The following is a 23,599-nucleotide window of genomic DNA, read 5'->3' as shown; positions in this document are numbered from 1 at the left end:
CACCAAACCACGGCAGCAAGCCCCCCCAAGGCTGCGGCTGTGGGACGGCGGCGTCTTGTAGAGTAGCAGCCGGGGCAGGGCGCAGGGCGCGAGGTGGATCGGCAGAGGCGGTGACAGGCGGTGACACCACCAGCCACGACGCGCAGAGGGGCAGCACAGAAGCACCGGACTCTGTTAAGAGCAACGCTGTTGAGCTCACGGCCTCACAGACACACACACAGACATACACAGACACACACACAGACATACACACATACACAGACATACACAGACATACACACACAGACATACAGACACACACACAGATATACACACACACAGATAGACACACACACACAGACATACAGATATACACACACACATACAGACATACATACAGATACACACATACAGATATACACATACAGACACACACACAGACATGCAGACACACACACAGACATACAGATATATACACACATACACACAGACACACATACAAATATACACCTACAGACAGACACACACACACGGACAACAACAACCGCCATTCGCCACTAAGTGGCGGTGACGTCACCACGACGCTTGTGCTAGGCCATGTGCACCTTGAGGCCACGTGAAGTGTCGAACGCCCGCTGTAGGAGGTCACGGGGCAGACCCAGGTGCCACAGGTCGACTGACTGAGACCACCTTTGCCCCCTACACATACAGACAAACACACACAGCCAAAGACAAAGATCCCCCATATAGCCTTAACAGACTGTAAGGGCAAGTGCTGTTAGCGAGCACCTATGAAGGCCGGCACGGCACGCGAGGGGGTGGGTGGCCAACACCACGCCCGGCCGCCTTTGTCTCCCGAGTGGCGATGTTTACATATCGAACCAAGTACTCATTGGAGGCTGAGTCGACCTAGGGGAGGCCCAGGACCGGTTCAGATAATCGTCACTGGGTGGAATCGAACTTGGGTCGCCAGGTTCGTAGCGCAGCGCGCTAACCGCTACACCACCGCTCCCCACAGCCTCATACACATACAGACACAGACAGACACACAGACACACACAGACACAGACAGACACAGACAGACACACAGCCACACAAATCGCCGCTGTGGTCGACCTTCATAACTCACTTATCCTCCGCGATTCCCAAGTCGAGGGTCGTACATACTGACTCGGTAGCATCTCTTGAAAACTAGAGCCAATCAACAATTGTAAGCATCGTTTTCGTTCTCAGTGACCCAGAATGAGTCAAGTTGGACTTTGCTGGAGCAGTGCAGTGCTTACCAAGCGCACCGCCGCTCCCCTGTAATCGGTGCCACCGTGGGGGGGGCACATGCCCAGTGCCGGAATATCCTAGTAGCCACTACATATGTAGCCGCTACATATGTAGCGGCTACATGCTACGGGCCCCACACTTTCGAGGGCCCCGCGCTAAATGCTTTCAAGCTATAAATTCAGGTTCAGTGATTCTGCACTTGCTCTATTACTATCATACTCTACTGCCTTCAACTTTTATGAACGACTGGTTGTTTAAGGTTAGCGATTTGTCGCATTATCTGGCTGTATAGCAAATGAAAACATACAATTACTTTACCGTGCAAGTAAAAAAGTTGGTGTTTTAATATTTATGTTTTTTTTTTCAAATTTAGGGCCCCTTCATAACATATGCTACAGGCCCCGCACTCGCTTCATACGGCACTCCCAATGCCACCGGTGACTGTTCTTGAGGCCTGCCGTCTCGACCCGCGGCCGCAAGCGACATTCCCTCGCACGGCCACCGGGGGGGCCTGCGTCTGGCCGGGTGGGGGGCCCCATCGCGAAGCCGCGGGCCCCCCGTTGCTGCCGCGAGCATAACCGCGGCGCTCGTGCCAGGCTATGTGCACCTCGAGGCCATCACGTGAAGCGTCGAAAGGCTCTTGCTGCTGGTAAGAGGTCACCGGACAGACCCAGGTGCTATGGGTTGACTGATGTGCCAGGCTAGGTGCAGGAGGTCACGGAGCAGATCCAGGTGCTATGGGTTGGCTGATGTGCCAGGCTATGTGCAGGTCACAGGACAGATCCAGGTGCTATGGGTTGACTAATGTGCCAGGCTAGGTGCAGGAGGTCACGGAACGGATCCAGGTGCTATGGGTTGACTGATGTGCCAGGCTAGGTGCAGGAGGTCACGGAACGGATCACAGGAGGCGAGACACGCGGGGAGGCGAGGGAGACGGTGGGGGGGACAGGGGGGGGGAGCGAGCTGGTGGGAAAGGGAGCCAGGGGGGAGGGGGAGCCGGGGGGGAGGGGGAGCCAGGGGAGGGGGTTGCTGGTGGGAGTGAGGCCCGAGGGGTGTGAGAAGGCGCAGAGGGAGGCGGTGGGTGGGGGTCGAGGGGGGTGGGCAGGAGGAGGAGGCCACGCCCCTCACACGCGTCTCGTCATTCACCTGTCACCCCCCCCCCCTGCGCTCCCCCCGCGTAATGACGGCCGTGGTGGTGGTGGTGGCGAGCGAGGCCGCCCCTCGTCGTCTCCCGGGCTAACGAACCGCATCTCACTGGCTCACAGCACAGACAAAGGTCCCCCGCTTAGCCCGAGCAGACTGTTGGGGCAAGTGCTGTTAGCGAGCAGCAGCGCCTATGAAGGGTCCCGCGCGGCACACGAGGGGGTGGGTGGCCAGCACCACGCCCGACCGCCTTTGTCTCCTCAGTGCCAATGTTTACTACGCACCGCACCAGGCATCTATTCGAGGCCGAGTCGACCTAGAGGGGAGACTCGTGCCCCGGTTCCGGTACTTTTAAAGCGACGTTGACCGCGAGCGGGAATCGATGTCGGGTCGCCGGGTTCTTATCGCAGTGCGCTAACCACTGCGCCACGACTCCACCCCACACACTCACCTGCACGCACACTCACCCAGCCTCTCATCAACACCAGAACAACAACGCCAACACTTTGATGATTTCAAAGCGTAACTCGTCGTCTCCACCGCACGGTGCCTGCTCCTCGTCGCTCTCGTAGAGAGGGGACGACTCAGAGAGAGGGGGGGGGGCAACTCAGACAGAGATCGAGGACGACTCGAGAGAGAGTGAGTGGACGACTCAGAGAGAGGGGGACGACTCAGAGAGAGGGGGACGACTCAGAGAAAGGGAGGACGACTCAGAGAGAGGGGATGACTCAGAGAGGGAAAGAGAGGACGACTCAGAGAGAGAGAGAGAGGACGACTCAGAGAGAGAGGGGACGACTCAGAGGCGCCAGGAGGAGGAACCACAGTCGAGGAGCGGGAAGACAGAAGCAGCCGTGCAGTGAGGAGCCGGCGTTACCCGCAATTGCCCATTATCTGTGGTCCTCTATATATGAAGGCGTCATCGGCCAATTGAGTGTTTATTGTACATGCGTAGTGTAACAGCGCCGGCTGGTGGACAGACGGCGCACACGCCGGTGAGGGCGTGAGCACGGCGTGTGGGCAGGGCGGAGGAACTCGGGCAAGGGTCACGGACGCCCACGGGAAGGGAGTGTCACGATATTTGCGTGTGATCCACCAACCCCTCGCTGCTGCGTCTGCAGAGCTGCACTACCCACAGCTGCCGCCACCCCGTCGATGGCCGTCGCGTTCAATTTGGAAGAGAAAAATAAATCAGCGTCGGATTTGTCGCAGCGGCAGCAGCTTCCCGCGAGCGGGGTGCAAGTCCTGGGCTGCGCGAGGCAGCAAGGAGCCGGCGGTACCAGCGGTTGCCCAAGCTCCACGCTCCTCGATACGATAAGATGCTCTCAGCCAACTATTCACGGGTTGTGGACGCGTGCCACGGCGGCGAGATGTTAACTACCTCGCCTGGTATACAGGAGGTCGTGGGTTCTATGCCGACCCTGCCGCCTGCTGCTGCTGTATATTTGGACTTTGCGTGTCTCTCTTTTCCCGTCGTTGCGTGGATTTTTTTCCGGGACCTCTCGGGTTTCCCTCCAAATTTAGAATTGACATCACGCTTTAAGAGAATATTGGCTACTTCCCTTACAGTTGCACACGATGGGCTATCATTTGTGGCAATGTCGCTTCTGAAAAAGAGCTACACAGCTCAGGAGGCCTTACCTAGTCAGTAAAAAAAAACGTTTTAATATATTGAGGTGACTGAGATGACCGGCAGATGCACCAACTCTACCCACTTGCTGCGCTTTAGCGACAAATACGACAAAGATCCCCCGTGGAGGCTCAAGAGACTGTTGGGGCAAGTGCTGTTAGCAAGCACCACGAATACAAAGACAAAGATTCTCCGTATAGCCTTAACCGACTGTTGGGGCAAGTGCTGTTAGCGAGCACCTACGAAGGCCGGCACAGCACCCGAGGAGGTGGGTTGCCAACAACACGCCCGGCCGCCTTTGTCTCCCCAGTGGCGGTGGAGAGACGTCCGTCTCTCCACAAAAACACCGCATGCGATCCTTACTCATTCCATCAGCCGCACGGACGTGCAGCTTATTGGCAGCGTTGGTGCTACACAGGCAACACTATTTGACAAGTTTCAACATTCAGTGCCTCATCGGCAGTCAGGCTTCCTTAGTCTATTGGTGAAACACGAGAGAAAATCTCTAGCGATTTCGACATTTATTGTACCATCAGTAGTGTCTGGGGAACTTAGAGACAAGGACCCTCTCTGTCGCACGGCTTCGGCCAGGCCTTCATCTCGCACGCTAGGCTCCTGTCCACGGGCACATTCAGCCTCTTGAAGATAAACCAGCGGCTCGGCGCCCCTTTCCCTGTGACGAGAGGGGTCAGAAAGGGATGCCCCCTCTCGGTGCTGCTGTACCCCCTGTCCATTGAGCCGTTGCTACGCCACGTGAGACGAAATCTGTCTGGCCTCAAGGTCCCGGGACCTGAGAACGCGGTCGTCAGGCTCTCAGCTTACGCAGACGACGTGATGCGTCGTGCTCAACGACGCGCACGACGTCTCCGCGCTCTGCCAGGCGGTTGCGTTGTACGAGAGGGCCTCCTCCACCAGGGTCAACTGGGCCAAGTGCGAGGCCCTCTGAGTTTGGGGTCGCGAGGCGGCGTTCGCTCTGAGCTCCTCCCAGGAGGAGTCAGTTGGCAGGACGACGGAGTCAAGTACCTGGGGGTTTAACTGGGGAAACCCCCACGATGTCGCTCTGAACAACTGGACCGAGTTGGCCGACACAATCGAGGCTAAATTACTGACATGGGCACGCCTCGCCCCACAGATGTCTTTCAGGGGCCGAGTGCTTGTCGCTAACACCCTGGCAGCATCCGTGCTGTGGCACAAGACCGAGGCCCTCCAGCCTCCTGCTTGGCTACTCACCAGAGTCAACCGCTCACTCGCTTACTTCGTCTGGCATGGAAAGCACTGGCTCAGGCCGGGTGTTCTCTGCCTGCCGGTGGGCGAGGGCGGCCAGGGTCTGGTGGACGTCGCCGCCAGGGTCATGAGTTTCAGGCTCAAGGCCGTCAGGCGGCTGCTGTACGACTGGGAGGAGCTACCCTGGAAGTCGCCGGCCCTTGCCCTGCCGAGGAATGCAGGGGGGTGCCTGGGGTATGGAAAGGAGCTCTTCCTGATGGACTTGAGCCTGGTCGACTACCCGAGGCTGCCAGGTTATCACCAGAGTCTCAGACACAAAATGGAGAGACCATTTCTCTCCCCTCATTGCGGCCGCCCCCCAGTGGAAACAAATGTACAAGTCTCCCCCGTAGCCAAACACTGCGGTGACCTCCAGTGGAGATTGGCACACTGCACGTTGCCATCGGCCGTGTGGCTCAGCCGAATCTCGCCGGGGGTAACTGACTTGTGCATTTACTGCGGTGCCAGGGAGGATCTGCCCCACCAGTACTTACGCTACCAGCGCCTCAAACCAATGTTCCGCCTTTAGGGGGACATTTTCAGGAAACTAGGGGTGCCCTTCTACAACAGCAGCTTCGTATATGAGGTGACTTACCTGGCTAACAAGCGCCATGACCTCGCCAACTTCGCCTGTGCTCAGTCGAAGATGGCGGTGTACAGAACGAGGAAAAAGATGCTGGAAGGTAACACTGACGGCTGCTCTGTGCTTCCAGTGTTCAGGGGCCTGCTCAATGCGCGGCTCCGGCTGGAGCATGCATACCACATACATGTCGGTTAATGTGTACGTCTTCTTTGAATGCTGGGGGGCCGGAAAAGCCTCTGTACCAGCGTGGACGGCACCCTCATGTTCACCTTCTGAAACACTCGCTCATCGCCATGGCGCGCGCGATGACCACCACCACCACGTGACTTTTGTGTTGTGGGCGGCGCATTTAGCGCCACAGCGCGTGGATTTATAGTCTTTGCTATTTGTTTGCTGGTGACTGTATTTCGTATCGGAATTGCCTCCAGTGCTGTTGCTGCTGGCGGAAATAAGAGTTGTTTAAAAGTCTCTGTATGCTATGGGTCCGAGTTCACAGCAGCAGAAGCAGCACGGGCGGAGTAGATCTATCTCATCAGCTACAATACACGCTGTTAACCCGTGTGTCTGTATGGGTGTGTTTGGTCAAAACATAATTAGTGTGATTAGTCGAGTGACATTGTATTTTCATCAGCTGCGTAACGCTGTGTGGAACCTACTTGGTCTGTCATTCCATACGAAGCTTCGGATCTTCTTGGCAAAAGTGATGCCCTACCTTCTCTCTGCTTGCGAAACGTGGGGCCCTTTAAACGAATATATGCGCCGGTGTGAAACATTTAGGCCAGATTGCCTACGATTTATCTTGGGCTTAACCACACTGAATTGTGTGCGGAGCTCAGATTCTTGAAGGATCTGGACACAGTCCCATCAGTGATCTCCTCCGGCAGGCGAGGCTGCGTTGACTGGGTCATGTAGCCCGCATGCCTAGGTAACGCATGCCCAAACAGCTGATGCGGTACAAGAGGATGTGGAGCTGAGTTGACATGCCTATGACTGGCATCAGCGGTGTCAAGATCGGCCTCTGTGGAGGAGGTTCGTGAAGAACGCTGCTGGGCAGTTGGAGGCAGTCGCGCTCCAACAACAACGGTGGGCCGAAGAGCGACGCTCACAACAACGAGTGGAACACCGGGCAGATAAGTGGTGGACCTGCCAGTCATCTCAGTCAATCAACCAATGGCACCTGGGTCTGTCCCATGACCTCCTGCCAGCGAGCTTTCGGAAGCTCAAGTGGCCACAAGGTGCACCTAGCCTGGCACAAGCGCCGTGGTGACGTCACCACCGCTGAGTGGTGAATGGCGGTGGTTGTTGTTGTGTCTGAGGTTGGGGAGCGGTGATGCGTCTGCTGCTGCTGCTGTTACGCATGCTGATGCTGAGATCATCATTCTGTTGACAATGACGTGTCCATGACGTGTCGATGATGTGTCGATGGTAAAGATGAAACGATGAGGATCGTGCATCGATGATGCCGTTGACGTTGTGATGAAACACCTCGTGTCACCCGTATCGAACACACATCAACACGTGGAACAATCACCCTGCTCATCACTCAGCAGCATCAACATCGCTCCCCACTGCGGACAGCTGGCAGGACCCTCCTCATTACGAGTCTTGAGACTCAGCGAGGTTTCACTGGGCACACATCGATGATAATACTGCTACCGGTGATGCTGAACCCCGCGGTAAACATCTTTTCCCCGTTTCTCTCTCCACCCCTCTCTCTCCCCCGTCTCCCCCCTCTCATCCTCCCTCCCTCTCCCCCGTCTCCCCACTCTCTTCCCCGTCTCCCCCCCTTTCACCCTCCGTCCCACTCTCCCCCGTCTCCCTCCACCTTCTCACCCTCCCTCCCACTCTCTTCCCCGTCTCCCCCCCTCTCTCACCCATCTCCCCCCCCTCTAACCCTCTCACCCTCCCACCCACTCTCTCCCCCGTCTCCCCACTCTCTCCCTCGTCTCCCCACTCTTTCCCCCGTCTCCCCCGCTCTCACCCTCCCTCCCTCTCACCCTCTCTCCCACTCTCTCCCTCGTCTCCCCACTCTCTCGCGCTCCCCGCCTCTCTCCGCGTCTCGCCAGGCTCCGATCGATGCGCGTGCGCTGTTCTATCAGTGGGGGGGGCGGGAGAGAGGGTGGGGTGGGGCTGGGGGTAGGAAAGCGGGGGAGGGAGGCGGGGGGATTATCATCGATTATTTATCGATTCCGTTCGGGAAGGGGGTGGAGGGGGGGGAATTATGGGTTCGTGAAGGTTTGATTGTGGGGGGCCGTGAGGTATTGACTTTGACAGTCCAGGTTGTGTTGTTGCTGGGAGGGTGCGGGGTGGTGATTGTGGCGGTTGGGGGGGGGCAATGAGTGGGTGGAAGTTGTGGGAGAGGGGGGGTTGTGGTTGTTGTGGGGGGCTGGCAAGTGGGGGGCGTCGGTGGTGGAGATTGTTGTGATTGTTCGGGGGTGTGGGGAGTTGAGTTTATTTGGAGTGAAATGGGGCGGGGGTGCGATGGGCTGAGGGGCGGGGGAGGGTGCCCACCCCTCAGCCAATCACGAGGCACCCTGCCGCTCTGTCTAAGCTGGGGGAGGGGGAAGAGGGAGGGGGGCGACTCTCACAGCCCCGCTCGGCGCTGCCCGTGCGCGTGTCCCTCTCACTCACTCTCACGCACAATCACACTCTCACTCACTCGCTCACTCACACACTCTCACTTGCTCACTCCCACGCACTCGCTCACTCTCACACACTCGCTCACTCCCACACACTCACACACTCACTCTCACACACTCACTCACTCTCACACACTCTCTCACTCACTCTCACACACTCACTCTCACACACTCTCTCACACTCTCCCTCTCTCACGCACTCACACTCTCTCACGCTCTCTCACTGTCTCTGTCACGCGTGGCGAGTCCCGGTCACGCTCGAGGCGGCTGCTGCTGCTGGTCGCGCGGCGCGTAGGGGGCTGTGGGGGTCCGCACTCTGTTGGGGTGGAAGGGGGGTGAGGGGGGGGGCACCGCGAGACCCCGCGGGGGCTCCCAAGGCGAGGGGCTCGGGACCGTCTCTGTCTCTCTCTCTCATCAAGATCCCTCACGGCGGACTCGGCTCTCCTGGCGACTGCGACTCTGAGACTCGCACCGTCTGTCTGCATCACCGTCTGTCTGCATCACCGTCTGCCTGCACCACCGTCTGCGTCACGACCAGGACCCCCTCATCGTGTTCCGCCGAGACTCCGCCGAGAGGCCCTCCAGCCGGTGCTCTTCGGCCCGTCCACCAGGGACCCCCCCCACGCCTCCGCCGGGCGGAGCTCGCCCACTCCGCGTCCCACTCAGAGACTCTCCAAGCGCGGCCCCCTCCCAAGAGGTCGACTTCCCGCAGGGAGCCTCACGCATCGTCCCTCCGCACCCCTATCATCATCATCATCGTCGTCATCATCATCATCGTCGTCGTCGCTGGAGTGCAGTCGTCAATGGAGTAGCTTTAAGGAGGCGACGCCTCGAGGGGACAGTGGGGGGGGGGTGGTGCTGGTCCCATTCGCCAGAGGGACCTTGGGTCGCCTGCAAAACCCTCCATCTCTCCCGACCATCTCTCAACTGCACCCCCTCCACCCATCACCCCCCCCCCCCGCGCGCCTCCCCCTATCCCCCCCCTGGACCCCCCCCCCGTCCACGCCGCGATGGGTCCGCCCCGCTCGGCTCGCCTCCTGTGGCTCTCGCTGGCGGCGGCTGCCGTCTGCGCGTCGCTCCTCCCGCGCGGCGCCGTCGCGTGCGGCCCGGGCCGCTCGCTCGGCGGCCGCCGCCGTCCGGCGCGTCGCCTCTCGCCGCTGTCGCTGCGCCAGTTCGTGCCGCGCGCGCCCGAGGGGGCGCGGGGCGCCAGCGGCGGCGGGGCGGGGCGCGTGGCGCGCGGCTCGGAGCGGTTCCGCGCCGAGCTGAGCCCCAACTACAACCCCGACGTGGAGTTCAAGGACGAGGAGGGCACCGGAGCCGACCGCCTCATGACGCAGGTGAGGAGGAGGAGGTGGAGGAAGTGGAGGAGGTGGATGGAGGAGGGTGGGCTGGGACCGGCACGCGCACCGTTCGGCGGTGATGCACAACTCGCTGCTCACCCCACTACTCACCACGACACTCACCCTGGCTACAAACCCCACTACTCACCCTGGCTACTCATCTCGCCACTCACCCCGTTACTCACCAACATCGTCAACTCGCGACTCACCACGATACTCACGATGGCAAATCACTTTGGCAACTCACCTCGCTACTCACCAACCACAACATGCCAATACACATCCCGCTACTCTCACTCAAACACTCTCACCCAGAACCTCACCCAAACACTGACGCAGACTATCACCCACACACTCACCAATACGCTCACCCAGACTCTCACCCAGACACTAACCCCGACTCTCACCATGACCCACACCCATACGGCCATATTCTCATCCAGACCCTCTCACCCAGACTCTGACCCTTACTGTCTCACCCAGGATCTCACCAAAACTCTCACCCAGAATTTCACCCAGACCCTCTCCCAGACCCTCACCTAGACACTCACCCAGATCCTCACCCAGAATTTCACCCAGATGCTCACCAATACGCTCACCCAGACTCTCATCCAGATGCTCACCTAGACGCTCACCCAGAATCTCACCCCGACTCTCACGAGGACTCTCACCCAAACTTTCACCCAGACTATTACCCAGAGTGTCACCCAGACACTCACCCCGACCCTCTCACCCAGACACTCACCCAGACACTCACCCAGACACTCACCCACACACTCACCCAGACACTCACCCAGACTCCCTGACCCAGACTCTCACTCAGACTCTCACCCAGACACCCACCCAGACTTTCACCCCGACTCTGATCTCCGATTAGCACGAGGACTCTCACCCATAATCTCACCCAGACGTTCAGTCAATTCTTGTCATCTTCATTGATCACATACCCATGCCTACATGAGCTACATGGCAGTGAGATAATTTGTTCCCGTCTTGCTCTCTCTCAGCTTGTGTAAATTGGCAACAACAATGTTAACAGCAGCAACAATATTAAAAAAATATATTAAAACAACTATTTAAAGTATTCAAGACTAAGTAAAATCGCTGTGCTTAGCAAAACAAATTATTGTTTGGTTAATGTCTAGTGCAGTCAGTGGAGGGGGGTGGTTGAGGTGAATGAGGATAGGGTTGGAGGGGCTTGGAAATATATTGCATAGGGCTCTGCACAGCTCAGCATCCGCATGGCCTGGAGATCGAGGCTGTCCTTGAGGCAGTTGATGGAAGCCGCAAGCTGATGTAGCTGCGCTTCCTCTTGGATTGTTTCGTGATGAATAGGCCATGGCCCGGGTGGCAGGAATCGGCGATGATCTTTTGGGCCTTCGCGATGCACCTCTTAGTGTATAGGTCTCTCAGGGTGGGGAGCACGCCGCCTGTGATCCGCTGGATAGACCACATCACCCTCTGAAGCCTCTGCAGGTCCCGTTCAGTGCAGTTACCGTACCGGGTGGTGATGCAGCCAATCAAAGTACTCTCAATGGTGCACCTGTAAAAGTTCCTGAAAACAGGTGCGGGCATGCCAAAGTTCATCAGCCTGCTGAGGTTATGAAGGCGCTGCTGGGACTTCTTCACCAGTGTATCCACGTGCCAGAACCATTTCAGGTCCTCTGAGATGTGAACTCCAGGGAACCTGAAGCTGTTGACCCGCGCCACTGAGACCCCATTGATGGTTAGTGGCATGTGCTTACCCCTCTTGCTGAAGTCCAGAATCAGCTCCTTAGTTTTTGCCGACATTTATCTCAAGGTTTTTCTCCTTGACACCACCTCGAGAGTGTCCTCACTTCATCCACATAAGCCATGGTGTCGTTGTTGTTGATCAGACCCACCACTGTCGTGTCATCGGCGACCGTGATGATAGCGTTGGAGCTGTACCTGGTTGCACAGTCGGTAGTGTATATGGAGTAGAGGAGGGGGCTAAGCACACATCCTTGGGAGGCACCTAAGTTGATGGTCAGGTAAGATGAGATGTCATTGCTCACCTTGACCACCTGCGGTCTTCCCGTTAGAAAGTCCAGCACCCAACTTCAGAGGGTAGCGTTCACACCCAAGGCCTCCAGTTTGGAGGTTAGGATGGAGGGCACTATGGTATTGAATGCTGATCTGTAATCGATAAACAGCATTCTCACATAGTTACCCTCCTTCACCTCCATGTGGGACAGTACCTAATGCAATGTAATAGGAATAACGTCGCCCGTGGACCTGTTAGAGCAATACGCAAACTGCAGGAGATCCAGTGTATCTGGTAGGATGGAGCAGATGTGTTTCCTGATTGCCCACTCGAAGCACTTCATGATGATGGGGTAAGCACTACGCATCTGTAGTTATTGAGGCACGTAATTCTGGCCTTTTATGGGACCCGAATAATAGCAGACGTCTTGAGGCATGTTGGAACGACAGCCTGGGCTAGGGAAAGCTTGAAGTGTCTGTTAACACAGGGGCCAGCTGCGGTGCGCGTGCCCTGAAGACACGCCCCGGTATCCCGTCTGAGCCGGTGTCAACCTGCCGGAGGATCTTTGTCACCTCGCCTCTGTTGAGCCAAAGGACGCCTGCAGTAGAGCTGTGGTCGGTGCTGTGGGGGTAGATGGAGATTGGGGGACGAAGGGGGAGGCGGGGGGACTGTGGAGCTGGAGGTGCAGGGATAGCTGTGTGTGCCTCGGACCGTCTGTAGAAGGTGTTGCACTGGTCGGGGAGGGAGGCGTTGTTGATCGCCTCGCAGCTTATTGTGATTTGTGGCTTGTGATTGACTGTTATCTGTGTCACAGGCTCCTAGAGTTGGAGTCACGGTAGAGGGCCTCCAACTTGTCCCTGTATTGTCTCTTGCCCGCCTTGGTCCCCCTGATTTCAGTGGGGTCTCTGGATTTGCATGCTTTGTGTCGGTCCTTCAGTGCTGCTTTGACTGCCGCTTGTTTAACCCAGGGGTTGTCATTTTGGTAAGAACGTCATCTTGGTTGGCACAGGAATGTCCATGCAGAACTTGATATGACCTAGCACTGTCGAAGCAAATTCCTCCACTCTGTTGTAGACCGCATCTCTAGACATATCCCAGTCTGTATCCTCCAGGCCAACCGTGAGTCTGGCCTCTACTTCTTCTGAGCAGCATTGGACTACTCTTGTAGTGGGAGGAGCCTGTCTCTTTAAGAGAGGGCTGTAATTTGACAGCGGCAAGATCACCTTGTGGTCGGACTTCCCGAGCGGTGGGCAGGGGAACGCCTCGTAGGCGTCTTTCAGCATTGCATAACAGTGACCCAAGATGGCGTCTCCACTGGAGGTGCATTTCACATGTTGGTAAAACTTTGGGAGTACACTCGCACGGTTCGCTCTGTTAAAGTCCCCAATCACAATCACAGCAGCGTCCGGAGGTTTGGTTTCTAGTGCAGAGAGAGATTGTTTTGTGTAACATGTCCATAGCCGGTGTGGTGTTGGACGTACACAGCGACAAAACAATCACGTGAAATTATCTCGGGAGGTAATGAGGTCGGAATGATAGGATCACAAACTCTACATCTGGTGAACACAAAGATGCTTTGATGGAGACATTACTCACGTTACACCATTATGAGTTGATCATCACACACAATCCGCTACCTTTTGTTTTCCCACTGTCCAAAGTCCGATCGTGGTGAAAAGGAGAGAAGCCTGTTACCCCGATGGCTGCGTCCGGGATGTTTCCATAAAGCCAGCTTTCCGTGAAACACAGAACATTGCAGTCTCGTGTCTCCCGTTGGAATTCGATCCTGTCCCGCACATCATCCACCTTGTTAAACAGGGACTGTGCATTACACAAGAATATGCTCGGCATTGAAGTATGGTGAGATAATTTTCTATTCCTCATCTGAACGCTGGCTCTTCTTCCGCGTTTCGTCTTATGTTGTTGTCTGGTCAAAAAAGGGTCGTCTCTGGGCAGGCTGCCTTGGGAAAGCAAGCTCTTCTCTCAGATGTCCAATAATATTTGTCTATTATAGGTAATCATCGCGAGTTTGGTACACATTTTGGTAACGACGTTAATTAAAGCAAACAACAACAATAGATTACATGAAACGCTAAAATCTAACTGTAGTGAGAGAGCAAGTCGGGAGGCATGCTGCTGCTTTGAGCGCTAACCACCAAATCCACCAAACCCCGACTCCCAAGAGGACCCTCACCCAGACCATCTGACTTAGACACTCACAGCAAGACTCTCACCCAGACTCTCATCCAGAGTCTCACCCAATTAACTCTCACGAGGACTCTTATTCAGACTCTCTCACCCAAACTCTGACCCAACAACCCTCACTCAGACCCTCACCCAGACACTTTCATCCAGACGTTCACATCGACTCTCACCCATAAACTCACCAGACTCTCACTCAGACACTCATACAGACTCTCACCCAGACACTCTCTCCCATACACTCAACCAGACACTCACCCAGACTCTCACCCAGACACTCACCCAGACACTCACCCAGACACTCACCAGACTCTCACTCAGACACTCATACAGACTCTCACCCAGACACTCTCTCGCATACACTCAACCAGACACTCACCCAGACTCTCACCCAGACACTCACCCAGACACTCACCCACATTCTCTCAAAAGATTCTCACCAATATGCTCACCAAGACCCTCACCCAGACTCTAACCCAGAATCTCACCCAGACGATCACCTAAACACTCACCCAGAAACTCAGACTTTCACCCGGACTCTCACCCAAAAATCTCTCACCCAGACCCTCACCAAGATTCACACACATACTCACCCAGATGCTCACTCAGATACTCTCCCAGATTCTCTCCCAGAATCTGACCCAGACAATCACCCAGACTCTTACCATGACTCACACGAGGACCCTCACCCAGACACTCACCTAGACACTCACCAGCCCCTCATCCACATACTCACCCAGAGGCTCACCAATACTCTCACGAGGACTCTCATTCACACTCTCTCACCCAGACTCTCACCCAGACTCTCACCCAGACACTCACCCAGACGCTCTCACCCAGACTCTAACCTAACAATTTCCACCAAAACTCTTACCAAGACTCTCTAATTCAGACTTTCACGCACTCTCACCCAAACTCTCATCTAAACTCTCACCCAGACTTTCACTCAGACCCTCTCGCCCATACTTTCACCCAGCAACTCTCACCCAGACTCTCACCCAGACTGGACGTTCTAACGGGAAGACTGCAAGCGGTCAAGATGAGCAATGACATCTCATCTTACCTGACCATCAACTTAGGTGCCTCGCAAGGATGTGTGCTTAGCCCCCTCCTGTACATCTACATTTACACTACCGACTGTGCAAACAGGTACAGCTCCAACGCTATCATCAAGTTCGCTAACGACACGACAGTGGTGGGTCTGATCACCAACAACGACACCACGGCTTACGTGGATGAGGTGATGGCACTCTCGAGGTGGTGTCAAGGTAACGACCTTGAGATCAATGTCGGAAAAAAACTAAGGAGTTGATTCCGGACTTAAAGAAGTGGGGTAACCACATGCCATCAACGGGGCATCAGTGGAGAGGGTCAACAGCTTCAGGTTCCTTGGAGTTCACATCTCAGCGGACCTGAAATGGTCCCGGCACGTGGATACACTGGTGAAGAAGTCCCAGCAGTGCCTTTATAACCTCAGAAGGTTGAGCAAATGTGGCATGCCCGCACCTGTTCTCAGGAACTTTTACACATGCACCATTGAGAGTACCTTGACTGGCTGCATCACCACCCGGTACGGTAACTGCACTGAACGGGACCTGCGGAGGCTTCAGACGCTGATGCCGTCCGCCCAGCGGATCACAGGCAGCGTGCTGCCCACCCTGAGAGACCTATACACCAAGAGGTGCATCGCGATGGCCCAAAAGATCATCGGCGATTCCAGCCACCGGGGCCATGGCCTTTTCATCAGAAAACAATCCAAGAGGAAGCGAAGCTACATCAACTTGCGGCTTCCACCAGCTGCCTCAGGGACAGCCTCGATCTCCAGGCCATGCGGATGCTGAGCTGAGGACAGCCCCATGAAATATCTGCCCAAACCCCACCAACCCTGAATTTGCCCCCCTATCCCCATTTACACCCCCCTCCCCACCGAATGCATTAGACATTAACCAAACAAGAACATTTTGCATTACAAGCTCACCTGCATGGGGACCGTATTTCTGCTTTGCACATGCCACTTTTATCACCTGCACAGCGATTTTACTTAGTTTTTAATACTTTTAAAATATTTTAAAATATTGTTGCTGCTGTTTACATTTTTGTTGCCAATTTGCACGAGTTGAGAGAGAGAGAGCGATGCGGGAACAAATAATCTCACTGCCATGTAACTCATGCATGCATGGGTATGTGATCAATAAATCTGACTTGACTTGACTGAAAGTCTGGGTGAGATTCTGGATGAGAGTCCTCGTGCGAGTCGGAGTGAGAGTCGGATTGAGAGTCTGGTTAGCATCTGGATCAGAGAGTCTAGGTGAAATAGTCTGGGTGAGTGTCTGGGTGACCAAGTTTGGGTGAAAGGGTATGGGTGAGAGTCTGGGTCAGTGTCTGGGTGAAATTCTGGTTGACAGAGAGTGACAGAGAGTGGGGATTCTGTGTGAGTGTCTGGGTGAGAGTCTGGTTGAGGGTCTTGGTGAGATCTGGGTGAGAATTTAGGTTAGAGAGTCTGTGTGTATGTCTGGGTGAGAGTTTGGGTGAGTGTCTGGGTGAGTGTTGAGTGAGGGTCAGGGTGAGAGTCTGGGTGAGAGTTCAGGTTAGAGTGGGTGTAATTATGGGTGAGGATCTGGTGAGTATCATGTTGACAGCATGGGCGAGAGTCTGGTTTGGAGTCTGGGTAAGATTCTGGGTGACAGAGTGTGGGTTAGTGTCTGGGTGAAAGTTTAGGTGAGAGGGTCTGGGTGAGAGTCGTGGCGAGAGGGTATGGCTGAGAGAGTCTGGGTGAGAGTCTGGGTTAGTGTATGGGTCAGTGTCTGAGTGAGATTCCGGGTGACAGAGTGTGGATTAGGTCTGGGTGAAAATTTAGTTAAGAGAGTCTGGGTGAGAGTCTGGTTGAGAGTAAGGGTGAGTTCCTGGGTGGAGTCTGACTCTCACCCAGACACTCACCGAGACTTTCACCCAAACACTAACCTAAACTCTCACCCAGATGCTCATCCGGAAATTGACCCACACTTTCACCCAGATTCTCACCTAGACCCTCAACCAGACCCTCTCCCAGACACTCTAACTCAAACCCTCACCCAGACTCTCACACACAATCACACCCAAACATTAATCCAGACTCTCACCAAGATTCTTCAGAGGACACTCTCCCAGACGCTCACCCACACATTCACCCAGCCTTTCACCCAGCATCTCACCCAGACACTCACCCAAACTTTCACCCAGATACGAACCCATACTCTCATCCAGACTCTCACCCAGACACTCACCCAACTCTCACCCAGACATACAGACAAAGACCCAGATGATCTAACCTAAACTTTCACCAGATCTCACCCAGACTCTCACCCAGACACTCACCCACATTCACACCCAAATATTAATCCAGACTCTCAACAAGATTCTCCCAAGAACCCTCACCTAGACCTTCACATATCAGTGTGCTCGTCAAACCTCATCGTTTATCAGTGCGGCAATGAATCTTTGCCATGTGTCTGTGCATTGGTGTAACCTCGTCGCCTATCAGAGTGGTGGTGAAACCTCGTCACATATCAGTGGGGCTTTGAAACCTTGTCGTGTATCAGTGGGGCGGTGATACATCATCGCGTATCAGTGGGGCGATGAAACCTACTCATATCAGTGGCGCAGTGAAACCTCCTCAACAAAAAGTGTCTTATTGAAATCTCATCGCGTATTAGTGCGACGGTGAAACCTCATCGCTTTTAAGTGAGGTGGTGAAAGCTCCTCAATTATTGGTGTGGTGTTGAAATCTCGTCGCGTTTCAGTGCAGCGGTGAAATCTCATAGCATATTAGTGGTTCAAAGAAACATCAACGCGTATCAGTGTGGCAGTGAATCATCATCACATTGCAATGCTGTGGCGAAACCTCGTCTCGTATCAGTGTGGAGGTGAAACCTCTTCGTGTATAAGTGTGGTGGTGAAACCTTGTCGCGTATCAGTGGGGAAGTGAAACGTCGTCATGTAACAGTGTGGTGGTCAAACCTCGTTGCATATCAGTGGGGCAGTGAAACCTAGTCACATACCAGTGGTTCGGTAAAACATCAGCGCTAATCAGTGCGGCATTGAAACCTCGTCGCGTTTCAGTGGGGCAGTGAAACGTCGTCACGTATAAATGTGGTGGTCAAACCTCGTCCTGTATCAGTTCAACGGTGAAATGTTGTTGTGTGTCACAGCAGCGGTTAAACTGCATTGCGTATCAGTGTGGCGGTGAAACCTCCTCACGTATCAGTGTGCTTTTGAAACCTCCTTGCGTATCAGTGCGATGGTGAAACCTTGTCACATATCAGTATGGTGGTGAAACCTCGTGGCTTATTAATGGACCGGTGAAACCGCGTCGTGTATCAGCGGGGTGCTGAAACCTCATTACGTATCAATGTGACAGTGAAACGTCGTCACGTATAAATCTGGTGGTCAAACCTCATCATGTATCAATGCGATGGTGAAACCTCCTCGCATATCAGTGTTGTTTAGAAACCTCGTCGCGAATCAGTGCGATGGTAAAACCTGGTCACATATCAATATGGTGGTGAAATCTCGTCACTTATCAATTGGGCAGTGAAACCTTATTGTGTATCAGTATAGTGGTGAAACCTTGTCATGTATCAAGTGTAGTGGTGAAACCTCGTGGCTTATCAATGGGCCGGTGAAATCGCGTCGTGTATCAGTAGGGTGCTGAAACCTCATTACGTATCAATGTGGCGATGAAACCTCGTCACATATCAGTGGGGCACTGAAACCTCGTCGTGTATCAGTGGGGCGGTGATACATCATCGCGTATTAATGTGGTGGTCAAACCTTATCTTGTATCAATGTTGAGGTCAAACCTCGTTGCATATCAGTGGGGCAGTGAAACCTAGTCACATACCAGTGGTTCGGTAAAACATCATCGCTAATCAGTGCGGCAGTGAAACCTCGTCGCGTTTCGGTGGGGCAGTGAAACGTCGTCACGTATAAATGTGGTGGTCAAATCTCATCGCGTATTAGTGTGCTTTTCAAACCTCCTTGCATATCGGTGCGATGGTGAAACCTTGTCACATATCAGTATGGTGGTGAAACCTCGTCACATGTCAATGGGGCGGTGAAACCTCGTTATTTATCAGTGCGGCAATGAACCTTTGTCATGTGTCTGTACAGTGGCGAAACCTCGTCACGGATCAATGTGGCAGTGAAACCTCCTTGCGAATCGGTGTGGTATTGAAACCTCATCGCATTTCAGTGCGGCTGTGAAACCTTGTCGCCTTTCAGCGAGGCGGTGAAAGCTCCTCGCTTATCAGTGCGTCGGTGAAACCTCATCAATTATAAGTGTGGCGGTGAAACCTCGTCGCGTGCATTAAACCTCATCACGAATCAGTGTGGTGGTTAAACCTCTTCACATATCAGTATGGTGGTGAAACCTCGTTGCTCATCAGTGGGGCGGTGAAACCTCGTCGGGTATCAGTAAAGTAGTGAAACGTCAACGCGTATCAGTGTGGTGCTGAAACCTCGTCGTGTATCAGTTCAACGGTGAAATGTTGTTGTGTGTCACAGCAGCGGTTAAACTGCATCGCGTATCAGTGTGGCGGTGAAACATCCTCACGTATTAGTGTGCTTTTGAAACCTCCTTGCGTAACGGTGCGATGGTGAAACCTTGTCACATATCAGTATGGTGGTGAAACCTCGTCGCTTATCAATGGGCCGGTGAAACCGCGTCGTGTATCAGCGGGGTGATTAAACCTCGTCACGTATCAATGTGGTGGTCAAACCTCATCATGTATCAGTGAGGCGGTGAAACCTCATCGCGAATCAGTACGACGGTGAAACCTTGTCACCTTATTGTGTATCAGTATAGTGGTGAAACCTTGTCATGTATCAATGTTTTGGTGGTGAAACCTTGTCACATATCAATATGGTGGTGAAACCTCGTCGCTTATCAATGGGGCAGTGATACCTTGTTGTGTATCTGTGCGGAAATTAATTTTTGTCATGTGTCTGTGCAATGGTGAAACCTCGACACTGCCCCTTATAAGAGGGGCAGTGAAACCTCGTCGCGTGTCAGTATCGCCATTAAACCTCATCACGAATCAGTGTGGTGGTGAAACCTGGTCAGGTATCTGTGTAGGGTTGAAACCTCGTCACATATTAGTGTGTTCGTGAAAGCTCCTCGCGTATCATTGCGACAGTAAAACCTTGTCACATATCAGTATTGTGGTGAAATCTCATTGGGTATCATTGGGGTGGTGAAACGTTGTCGTGTTTCAGTGTGGCGGTGAAACCTCATTACTTTTCAGTGAGGCGGTGAAAGCTCCTCGAGTATCATTGCGACGGTGAAACCTCGTTGCTTATCGTCGTATATTAGTGGGATGGTGAAAGCTCATCGAATATGAGTGGGGCGCTGAAACCTCGTCGCATATCAATGGAGCAGTGAAACGTCATCGCATATCAATGTGGTGGTCAAACCTCGTTCTGTATCCGTACGGCAATTAATCTTTTTCATGTGTCTGTGCAGTGGTGAAACCTCGTCAAATATCAAGGTTGTGGTGAAATCTCGTCGCATATCAGTGTGGTTGTCAAACCTTGTCGTGTATCAGTTCGACGGTGAAACGTTGTTGTGTGTCAATGCAGCGGTTAAACTCCATCCCGTATCAGTCTGGCGGTGAAACCTCCTCACGTATCAGTGTGGTTTAAAAACCTCGTGTATCAGTGCGATGGTGAAACCTTGTCACATATCAATATGGTCGTGAAACCTCGTCGCTTATCAATGGGGCGGTGAAACCATGCCATGTATCAGTGTAGTGGTGAAACCTTGTCATGTATCAGTGCGATGGTGAAACCTTGTCACATATCAATATAGTGGTCAAACCTCGTCGCGTATCAGTGGGGCAGTGAAACCTTGTCGAAGATCAGTGGGGCAGTGAAACCTTGTCGAATATCAGTGGGGTGGTGAAACATCGTTGCATGTCAGTGGTTCGGTGAAACATCATCGCATATCAGTGGGGCACTGAAATCTCGTCAAGTGTCAATGTGGTGGTCAAACCTCGTCTTGTATCAGTGCGACGGTGAAACGTTGTTGTGTGCTACAGCAGCGGTTAAACTGCATCGCGTATCAGTGCGGCGGTGAAACCTCCTCACGTATGAGTGCGATGGTGAAACCTCGTTGCGTATCGGTGCGATGGTGAAACCGTGTCACGTATCAGTACGGTGGTGAAACCTTGTTGCTTATCAATGGTCCGATGAAACTGCATCGTGTATCAGTGTGGTGGGGAAACATCGTCACATTTCAATATGGTGGTCAAACCTCATCATGTATCAATGCGACGGTGAAACCTCCTTGCATATCAGTGTGGTGGTCAATGTGTACGGTGCTTTTTGTGGAATATTTTGCTGTCTTTTCCTGGTTTTCCTGTTTGCACATAGTCACTTTAAGATGTTTTCTTGTTCATGTTTTTGTTTCATGTTTTTTGTTTGTGGCTGTTTTTCCCGATTCAAGAGCCGAATGGCTCACAGGGCTACACCAAATAAATGAAACTGAAACTTGTCTCGTATCAGCGGGGCAGTGAAACCTTGTCACATATCAATATGGTGGTGAAATCTCGTCGCTTATCAATGGGGCAGTGAAACCTTGTTGTGTATCAGTGTGGCGGTGAAACGTCGTCACATATCAGTGTGGTGGTCAAACCTCGTCACTTATAGGTGGGGCGGTGAAACCTCGTTGTGTGTCAGTATCGCCATTAAACCTCATCACGAATCAGTGTGGTGGTGAAACCTCGTCACATATCAATGTTGCTTTGATACCTCGTCGTTTATCCGTGTGGCAATGAATCTTCGTCATGTGTCTGTGCGTTGGTGAAACCTCCTCACATATCAGTATGGTGGTGAAACCTAGTCGCGTATCATTGGGGCGGTGACACCTCGTCGTGTATCAGTGGGGCACTGAAACGTCATCACGTATCAATGTGGTGGTCAAACCTCGTCGTGTATCAGTGCGACGGTGAAACGTTGTTGTGTGTCTCTGCAGCGGTTAAACTGCATCGCGTATCAGTGTGGCGGTGAAACCTCATCACGTATCAGTGTGGCGGTGACACCTTGTCACATATCAATATGGTGGTGAAATCTCGTCGCTTATCAATGGGGCAGTGAAACCTTGTCGCGTGTTAGTAGTGGCATTAAACCTCATCACAAATCAGTATGCTGGTGAAACCTCGTCATTTATCAAATGAGCAGTGAAACCTTGTTGTGTATCAGTATAGTGGTGAAACCTTGTCATGTATCAGTGTAGTGGTGAAACCTTGTCATGTATCAGTGTAGTGGTGAAACCTTGTCATGTATCAGTGTAGTGGTGAAACCTCGTCACTTATAGGTGTGGTGGTGAAACATCATCACGTATCAGTGGGGCGGTGAAACATCATCACGTATCAGTGGGGTGGTGAAAACTTGTCGCAAATCAGTGCGACGGTGAAACGTTGTTGTGTGTCACTGCAGCGGTTAAACTGCATTGCGTATCAGCGTGGTTGAGAAACCTCCTCGCGTATCAGTGTGGTGGGGAAACGTCGTCACATTTCAATGTGGTGGTCAAACCTCATCATGTATCAATGCGACGGCGAAACCGTGTCACGTATCAGTGTGGTGGTGAAACCTCGTCATGCATCAATGTGACGGTGAAACGTTGTTGTGTGTCAATGCAGCGGTTAAACTCCATCGCGTATCAGTCTGGCGGTGAAACCTCCTCACGTATCAGTTTGGTCGTGAAACCTCGTCACGGATCAATGTGGCGGTGAAACATCTTGCCAATCAGTGTGGTGGTAGAAACCACATCGCGTTTCAGTGAGGCGGTGAAACCTTGTTGCGTTTCAGTGAGGCGGTGAAAGCTCCTCGCGCATCAGTGGGGCGGTGAAACATCGTTGTGTATCAGTGGGGCACTGAAACCTCGTCGTTCATAATTTTGGCAGTAAATCTTTTTCATATGTGTGTGCAGTGATGAAACCTCGTCATGTATCAGTGTGTTGGTGAAATCTCGTCACTTATATAGTGAGGGAAAAAGTATTTGATCCCCTGCTGATTTTGTACGTTTGCCCACTGACAAAAAAATGATCAGTCTATAATTTTAATGGTAATTTTATTTGAATAGTGAGAGACAGAATAACAACAACAAAAAATCCAGAAAAACGCTTGTCAATAATGTTATAAATTGATTGGCATTTTAATAAGGGAAATAAGTATTTGACCCCTCTGCAAAACATGACTTAGTACTTGGTGGCAAAACCCTTGTTGGCAATCACAGAGGTCAGACGTTTCTTGTAGTTGGCCACCAGGTTTGCACACATCTCAGGAGGGATTTTGTCCCACTCCTCTTTGCAGATCTTCTCCAAGTCATTAAGGTTTCGAGGCTGACGTTTGGCAACTCGAACCTTCAGCTCCCTCCACAGATTTTCTATGGGATTAAGGTCTGGAGACTGGCTAGGCCACTCCAGGACCTTAATGTGCTTCTTCTTGAGCCACTCCTTTGTTGCCTTGGCCGTGTGTTTTGGGTCATTGTCATGCTGGAATACCCAT

General features: G+C 53.2%; 1 pseudogene; it reads left to right on the top strand.

The window, feature by feature from the left end:
• Positions 1-9,519: 9,519 nt before the first annotated feature.
• Positions 9,520-23,599, top strand: part of LOC144943396 (indian hedgehog protein-like) — a 120,354-nt pseudogene continuing 106,274 nt past the window's right edge.

Source organism: Lampetra fluviatilis, chromosome 31 (genome assembly GCF_964198595.1).
Source record: "Lampetra fluviatilis chromosome 31, kcLamFluv1.1, whole genome shotgun sequence".
NCBI classification, from domain to species: Eukaryota; Metazoa; Chordata; class Hyperoartia; order Petromyzontiformes; family Petromyzontidae; genus Lampetra; species Lampetra fluviatilis.
This window is presented reverse-complemented; position numbering and strand designations above follow the sequence as displayed.